This window comes from Octopus bimaculoides, chromosome 17, assembly GCF_001194135.2.
Source record: "Octopus bimaculoides isolate UCB-OBI-ISO-001 chromosome 17, ASM119413v2, whole genome shotgun sequence".
NCBI classification, from domain to species: Eukaryota; Metazoa; Mollusca; class Cephalopoda; order Octopoda; family Octopodidae; genus Octopus; species Octopus bimaculoides.
In genome coordinates this window covers 5956741-5964600 of record NC_068997.1, presented here as the reverse complement: position 1 = coordinate 5964600, position 7860 = coordinate 5956741, and positions in this window count along the sequence as shown.

Sequence of the window (7860 nt, the reverse complement as noted above, 5' to 3'; positions counted from 1 at the left end):
AAAAAGCACCCACTACACTCTCAGAGTGGTTGGCGTTAGGAAGGGCATCCAGCTGTAGAAACTCTGCCAGATCAGATTGGAGTCTGGTGTAGCCATCTGGTTTCACCAGTCCCCAGTCAAATCATCCAACCCATGCTAGCATGGAAAGCGGACATTAAATAATGATGATGATGATGATGATGATGATGGTGATGATGATGATGATGATGGTGATGATGATGATGATGATGGTGATGATGATGATGAGGAGGAGGAGGAGGAGGATTTGCACATGTGATTACACTGAACATATGTAAATAATATCACACTCTATGGTCGTTTTTCATCCCTATAGAGACGTGAGTTATCTAAATATTGAATAGATATAAGTCTGTGATATAGGTGATATCCCAGCAGAGCATTATTTCCCTATCTTCTTCTGTAACTGCAACTACTATTGTGCTGCTACTGCTACTACTACTACTACTATCATTCCCACCAACACCACTGCCACCACCACAACCACCACCACCATCACTGCCACCACTGCTACCACCACCACCACCACCACCACCACTACTACTACTACTACTACTACTACTACTACTACTACTACTACTACTACTACTATTACATATCTATCTTTCTATCTGTGTGTGTGTGTGTGTGTGTGTGTATCTCTCTCCATATATGTATATATTTATATATATATCTATATATGGTGCATAAGCTTAGTTATACAAGGGCTGCGTTCAGCGTCCTTTCATATATTTAAAATACATTCCCTAATAGGAGTGGCTGTGTGGTAAGTAGCTTGCTTACCAACCACATGGTCCCGGGTTCAGTCCCACTGCGTGGCATCTTGGGCAAGTGTCTTCTACTATAGCCTCGGGCCGACCAAAGCCTTGTGAGTGGATTTGGTAGACGGAAACTGAAAGAAGCCCGTCGTATATATGTATATATATATATGTATGTATGTGTTTGTGTGTCTGTGTTTGTCCCCCCAACATCGCTTGACAACCGATGCTGGTGTGTTTATGTCCCCGTAACTTAGCGGTTCGGCAAAAGAGACCGATAGAATAAGTACTAGGCTTCTAAAGAATAAGTCCTGGGGTCGATTTGCTCGACTAAAGGCGGTGCTCCAGCATGGCCGCAGTTAAAAGACTGAAACAAGTAAAAGAGTAAAAGAGTAAAAGAGTAATATTGTGCATTTCTTGTTGCTGTTTCAACCACATGCTCGTTCACTCTTTCTTGAATCAACAGCTAAGTTTTTGTTATTGTTAATATTCAAATGTGACTTAGTCAATGAATCCAGGATTCCTCCATTTCTTCAATATCTTAATTGCTACAGCCACATGAAATTTTCATTTCGTTTCAATTTCAGCCAGATTCCCATTCCCATTGTAAAATGCTTATGAGATAATGTACACTAATTTAGTATTAATATTTTAATAAGAATAATATTTATGATTAAATACTACAGCTTCTGTGCCTAACTAGTTATATGGTGCATAAGCTTAATTATACAAGGGCTGTGTTCAGTGTCCATTTCACACACACTTTATGAGTCTCCCACTCTCTCTCTCCTTCTCCTGCACTTCCCTCAGGTTGGGCAACCATGTACATTTTTGTGGTAGCACACAGTTTCTATCTTCATTCCTGATCTTTCTTTCTCTGGGTGGGTAATCTTGTACTTCCTCTACAGCAAAACACCTGTATCTGTCTCTCACTATAACCTTTTCATCATCACTTCCTCCAATGTTTCCTCCCCTTTTAAAAATTTTTGTCTTGCAAGTACTTGGTGACCCTGTCAGTGCAGGTGCCACTTAAAAGTACCCAGTCCACTCTGCCAAGTGGTTGGTGTTAGGAAAGGCATCAAGCTGTAAAAATCCTGCCAAAACAGTTACAGAAGTCTGGTGCTGGCTTCAGCCTGGCCAGCTCTTGTGGTACCATCCCACCCATGCTAGCATGGAACACAGATGTTAAATGTATATATATATATATATATATATATATATATATATATATATATGTATGTATGTATGTATATATATATATATATATATATATATATATATATGTGTGTGTATGTATGTATATATATATATATAGATATATATAAGCGTAAGCCGGTGTCAGCTACAACTCTACTTCCTGGAGCAAAGACAGAAGAGACATGCAGTGATATATGTATGGAAGATCCTGGAGGGGTTGGCGCTAGATTTCACATCAAGAGCTATACTAGCTCCTGAACTGGATGTCACCGCATTGTTCCAAAGGTCCTGACCATCTCATCTAAAGTGAGGGTCAAGTACTGCAATAGCTTAGGATTCAAAGGCCCATGGTTATTTAATATCTTGCCAAAACATCTGAGAGATCTACATGAAGTAGGAGTAGATGCTTTCAAGAAACAGTTTGACCTGTTGTCTAAGGTTCCTAATTTACCTACATCACAGCAAGAAGCTCAAAAAACGGGTAGCAATATCCCTCTTTCACCAAAAGCCGTCACAAAATAATGGCTATTGAAAAGGTGATAACACTGGTGGTATGACCACAACCTTTGGGCTGAAATGCATAAAAGAATAAATATATATATGTATGTGGGTATGTGTATATATATATATATTATCATCATCATTATCTTCATCATTTTAACCCTTTCCATAGCATGCTTGCAAATGTCAGACAATGTTTATTGGAGCATTACAACTAGATATCCTTCCTATCACTGACCATTACCTTTTTTCAACAAAAGGTTTCTTATTTTCCATGTCTTTGATGGAGTAAAGCCAGTAGATGATCTTGAGAAATGACAACATTACAGCATTACCGTGCAGTTTTCAGTGATGTGCAAATGTAAACAGACCCCCACACACACAGACGCACACACAAATACACATACACACACACACACAACTACACACACAAATACACACACATGTCTTACATGCATATACACATATACACACATATATGTATTTGCATCTCAAAACTAATTTTTTCTCTATCATCTTCAGTTTTGAAACTCCAGTCAGTATTTGTTACCAAAGTGTTAAAGTTGTCAGTCATATCTGTCTTTGAATTCACGGTTAAGCAGTTTCATTTACATACAAGCTTTGCCTTTTGCACTGTTTCTTTTTTGCTTTATTTATCTTTTGCATTATCCATTTCTTTATTTCTTCCCACCCTTAGAGTCAATATATTGTTGCCTTAGAGTCAATATATCAATGCCAATGAGATGTTTATATGTCATTACCATATCTTACAGCAGTATCCTTTTCTATTCTTTGACATTGTTCTTACAATCAAATGGACGGGGTCGTTGATTGCATTATTGCTATCCTGTGGCATCTTTCTTACAACCAAATGGACTGGACCATTGAATGAATTACTGCTATCCTGTGGTACCATTTTTGTAACCAAATGAACTGGGCTACTGATTTACTATTGCTATCCTGTAACACTTTTCTTACATCCAAATGGACTGATCAATTGAAAGTACTATTATTAGCCTTGTATGCAATCAGATGAACTGAGCTATTGAATGTACAATTGTTATCCTGTGGCAACTTTCTTACAACCAATTAGACTGGACCATTGAATGTACTATTGCTATCTTGTAGCACCCTTCTTCCAATCAAGTAGACTGTGCAATTGAGAATTGAATGGAAGTGTATAGGTCATGGAGACAGCATTATGTATCTGCCTATGGCTGGATGTGAACTGTCAATCATTTAATTAGTAGGTTGGCACCTTATTGTCTCAATTAAAATCACAAAATTTTCTATAACTTTGTGTTGTATGTGTGTATGTTTGTGCATATGTAAATGATGGTGTGTTTGTGTATATATGAATATGTGTGTGCCTATCCATGTATACGTTAGCTTGAATGAGTAAGGGGGTGCATGTAAATGGTTGTATTTTGTAAGCCATGATTGCTTGTCAATTTGCTAATTACATGTACTTATATATTCACACAAACACACACACACATGCACACTCACATGCACACACGCTCATGCACACTCGCATGCACACTTGCATGCATGCACAGATGCACACGCACATACACACACACTGACTCATACATTTTGATACATGCAAGATATACACACACACACATATATATATATATGTATATGTATACTACATATATTCATATGTGTGTATATATATATATATATATATATATATATGTATATTATATTGATGGAATGCAGATGTTAAATGATGTTGATGATAGATAGAGAGATATATAGATGGATAGATAGATAGATAGATAGATAGATGGATAGATAGATAGATACATACATACATACATAGATGTGTGTGTGCGTGCGCACGTGTGCATGTGTGCTGTGTGTGCATGCATATATATAAATTTATGAATATATATTTATGTATGTTTGCACACACACACACATACACACACACACACACATATATACACACATCGTACTAGCATCAGCTCATTGATATTTAATAAATAAAACAGTATCTGTAGAAAATGGCACCATGGAATCCTTTTTCTATTTTCGTTCGATGACCTCCACTGTTGAAGAACAACAAGGTATCCTGGTTGTCTGCAACAATTATAGTTTAGAATTAATTCTGTTGGAATCAGATCAAGTCCTTTGGTTTTCTTGTTTTAATTTAAGAGAGTTTCAACTATAACATGATGAAGTAGATAGACTAAAGTGATTAGAGAGAGAATGAATAGTGGCGGTTTATTTGGTTGCGGGAGAGTGGTGGTGGTGGTACTAATGTTATGATAGCAATGGTGGTTGTGTTGGTGTTTATGGTGGAAGTAGCCGTTATACTGAGAAAATGGATTAACACCACTACCTGTTCAGTCGGTTCTTTGAAACAAAAGGTCTTCCTTAACAACTAGGCAACTTCTACATGGTTGCTCAGCCTGCTAGAAATAGCAACCAAATCCTTCCACTGTCTTAAAAAAGGGAAGGATACATAACATTAAATAGTAATCCTAGATTGACATATCCACCATTCTCTTCTACTTCACCTTAAACTAATTTATTTCACCATGGAAACCATTTTACATTTACTGTTGGCAAGATCAAACATTCACTTAGATCCTTTGGATTCAACAATTCCAATAAACATAGATAAAGTATCCAGTGAAAAGGGAAAAATAGTTGTAAATATGGGATGGCTGTGAATGGAATGCCTTTGATCATCTGTCTGCTGAGTCAAGGTTGACTGGGAGCTAAACATCAACAACAGCTTTTATTTTAATCTGAAATAGTTCCTATTGTTAAAAAACCTTTACACCACCTGAAGGCATTGCACCAGCATGGCCTCAGCCCAGATAGTTGAAGCAGGTTTGAACAGACAGACTATATACTGTGCTGATGAGGTCTAAGAGACCAACACATGTCATTAGTTGTTCCCACTTCCAGCAAACAAAGATCAGGCTTGCCTTTCTCCCAGTATATATAAATTAACATTCAAGTGATTAATTCTTAATTTCTTGAAATTATCTCCCCTTTTCTTTGGGCATCACAAACAAATACTGCTAGATTTTTGTGTCCTTTCTCCAACTAAAAGGGTTTTTTTTTCTATTTATTGAGTTTGGATGAAGGGGCATTACCCATGTCCTTTGTAGGTCCTCCAAGAATAGTGAGCTTGATGTCATTAATGTTCCATTTAAACTGTTTCAGCTCAACATCCCCAAGAAATCCAGAGATTTTCCAGTGGGACAATGTCATGGGAAGAAAGGATTAGGAATAATTATTGGTGTGAAGCCAAGTAGAAGGAGGAAGGGTTGGATGCAACATGGATGATGAGATGTGGAAGGACAAGTGGTTTGGGAGTGCTTGATCGGTGTGTGTGTACAAGACAAGCAATCTTTGAAAGACAGAGGCCAATCTGGCAGTGATAGAAACGTTAGAAAGTGGAGACAGTATGTCTATGAGTCAGAGGGCTGGAGTTAGTTAATAGGTGATTGAATGTCAATGAGTCAAGTGGCCTTTCTCTGGATGCAAAGCAGGATGTCTGCGTATGAAGCAGCAGCAGCACTGTCCAAGTTTGCAATTATCTTTTTTCTTTTACTTGTTTGTTATTGGACTGTGGTTAAATGGTTTAGTCCTGTAGTTCCCAAGCTTTTTCAGGCTGCCACTCCCTTGGCACCCAGGCCACGTTCCCTGTGCCTCCCCCATCCCACCCCCAACACACATACTATCGCAGATGTTGACCACTTTCTGCAGCAAATTCAAAACAGCTGTTTTTCACAAATAATACTTAACCTAATTATCCCATTATTTTGTGAGTCTTTTACATCCATCATCCTCTTTTGGCCACTCTATTATCAACCCACTTTTCTTTAACAATCTCCACCTCCAGATCTTTTCACTGCTCCTAAGAGGGCAGTACCGCCCACTTTGGGAACTACTGGTTTAGTCAAACAAATCAACCCCTGTGCTTATTTCTTTTTAAGGCCAGGTACTTATTCTATCAATCACTTTGGCTGAACTACTAAGTTACAAGGACATAAATAAACCAACACCAGTTTATCAAGCAATGGTAAAGGAGACAAACACACACACACTTACGCAAACACACTCATACACATATACAATGGCCTTCCACACAGTTTCCTTCCACCAAATTCATTCACAGAACATTGACCAGCTCAGGACTATAGTAGAAGACACTTGTCTAATGTGCCATGCAGTGGGACTGAACCTAAATCTGTATGGTTGCAAAATGAGCTTCTTAACCACACAGCCACACATCAATAATATCCCTCTTTAGGTACAGTATTGAGGAATTACATACAGAACTTTATCGCTTAAGTATCTCTACATTTTTTTGTGTGTGTGTTTGTGTGTGTGTGTGTGTGTGTGTGTGTGTGTGTGTGTGTGTGTGTGTGTGTGTGTGTGTGTGTGTGTGTGTGTGTGTGTGTGTGTGTGTGTGTGTGTGAGAGGGATGATGCATGTAACTGCAGGAAATGTGATGGTTAGCATTTGTAACAGCACAACTACAAAGTGTGCTCATTGTACAACCAGGTTAGTCTTTTTATTTCGAGAAGTTAGAGTGATTTGGCTCTTACTTCTAGCAAACTGTTGAACTTACCTTGAACCAAAGAGATGTCAAATATCTCAATTGACACAGAAATTCCACACAGAAAAATGGTTGTTGTAACATTTTTCTTTTTACACTGTTGCAAAATGTTGGTTATGCAAACACACACACACACACACACACACAAACACACAACGCATCATACACACACACATACACACACACATACACACACACACACTCACACACACACAAATATAACACATTACATGCATGCACACATACTCTCATACATCACTCACCCGCATATATTTACACACACACACACTTACCACACACACATACACACATACTTGCATGTACACATACACACATACACACACATCACACATACACACAGACATACACACGCACACTCACATCACATTACACACATACACACACACATCAGACCTATATACTTGCACACAAACACATACAAACACACATACATGCACACATATACATAAACACATATACACATACCCACACATCGCATCACACATATATACACCTGTACACACATACATCACACACATGCACACACACATACACATATCACACACACACTTACACATAATACACACACGTGTGCATGCACACACACACACACACACACACAAAAAAAACAGACAAGAAGAAGTTCAATAAAACTCAAGACATAATTGGCAGAGAGAATTTTATTTATTGAAGCTGATCTCGGTAATGTCGTTTATAAATTACATCAAACGTATAGAATAATGATGAAAGAGATGTCAAGGTAGACTTACTAAATTGTTATATATACTCTCTCCTTTT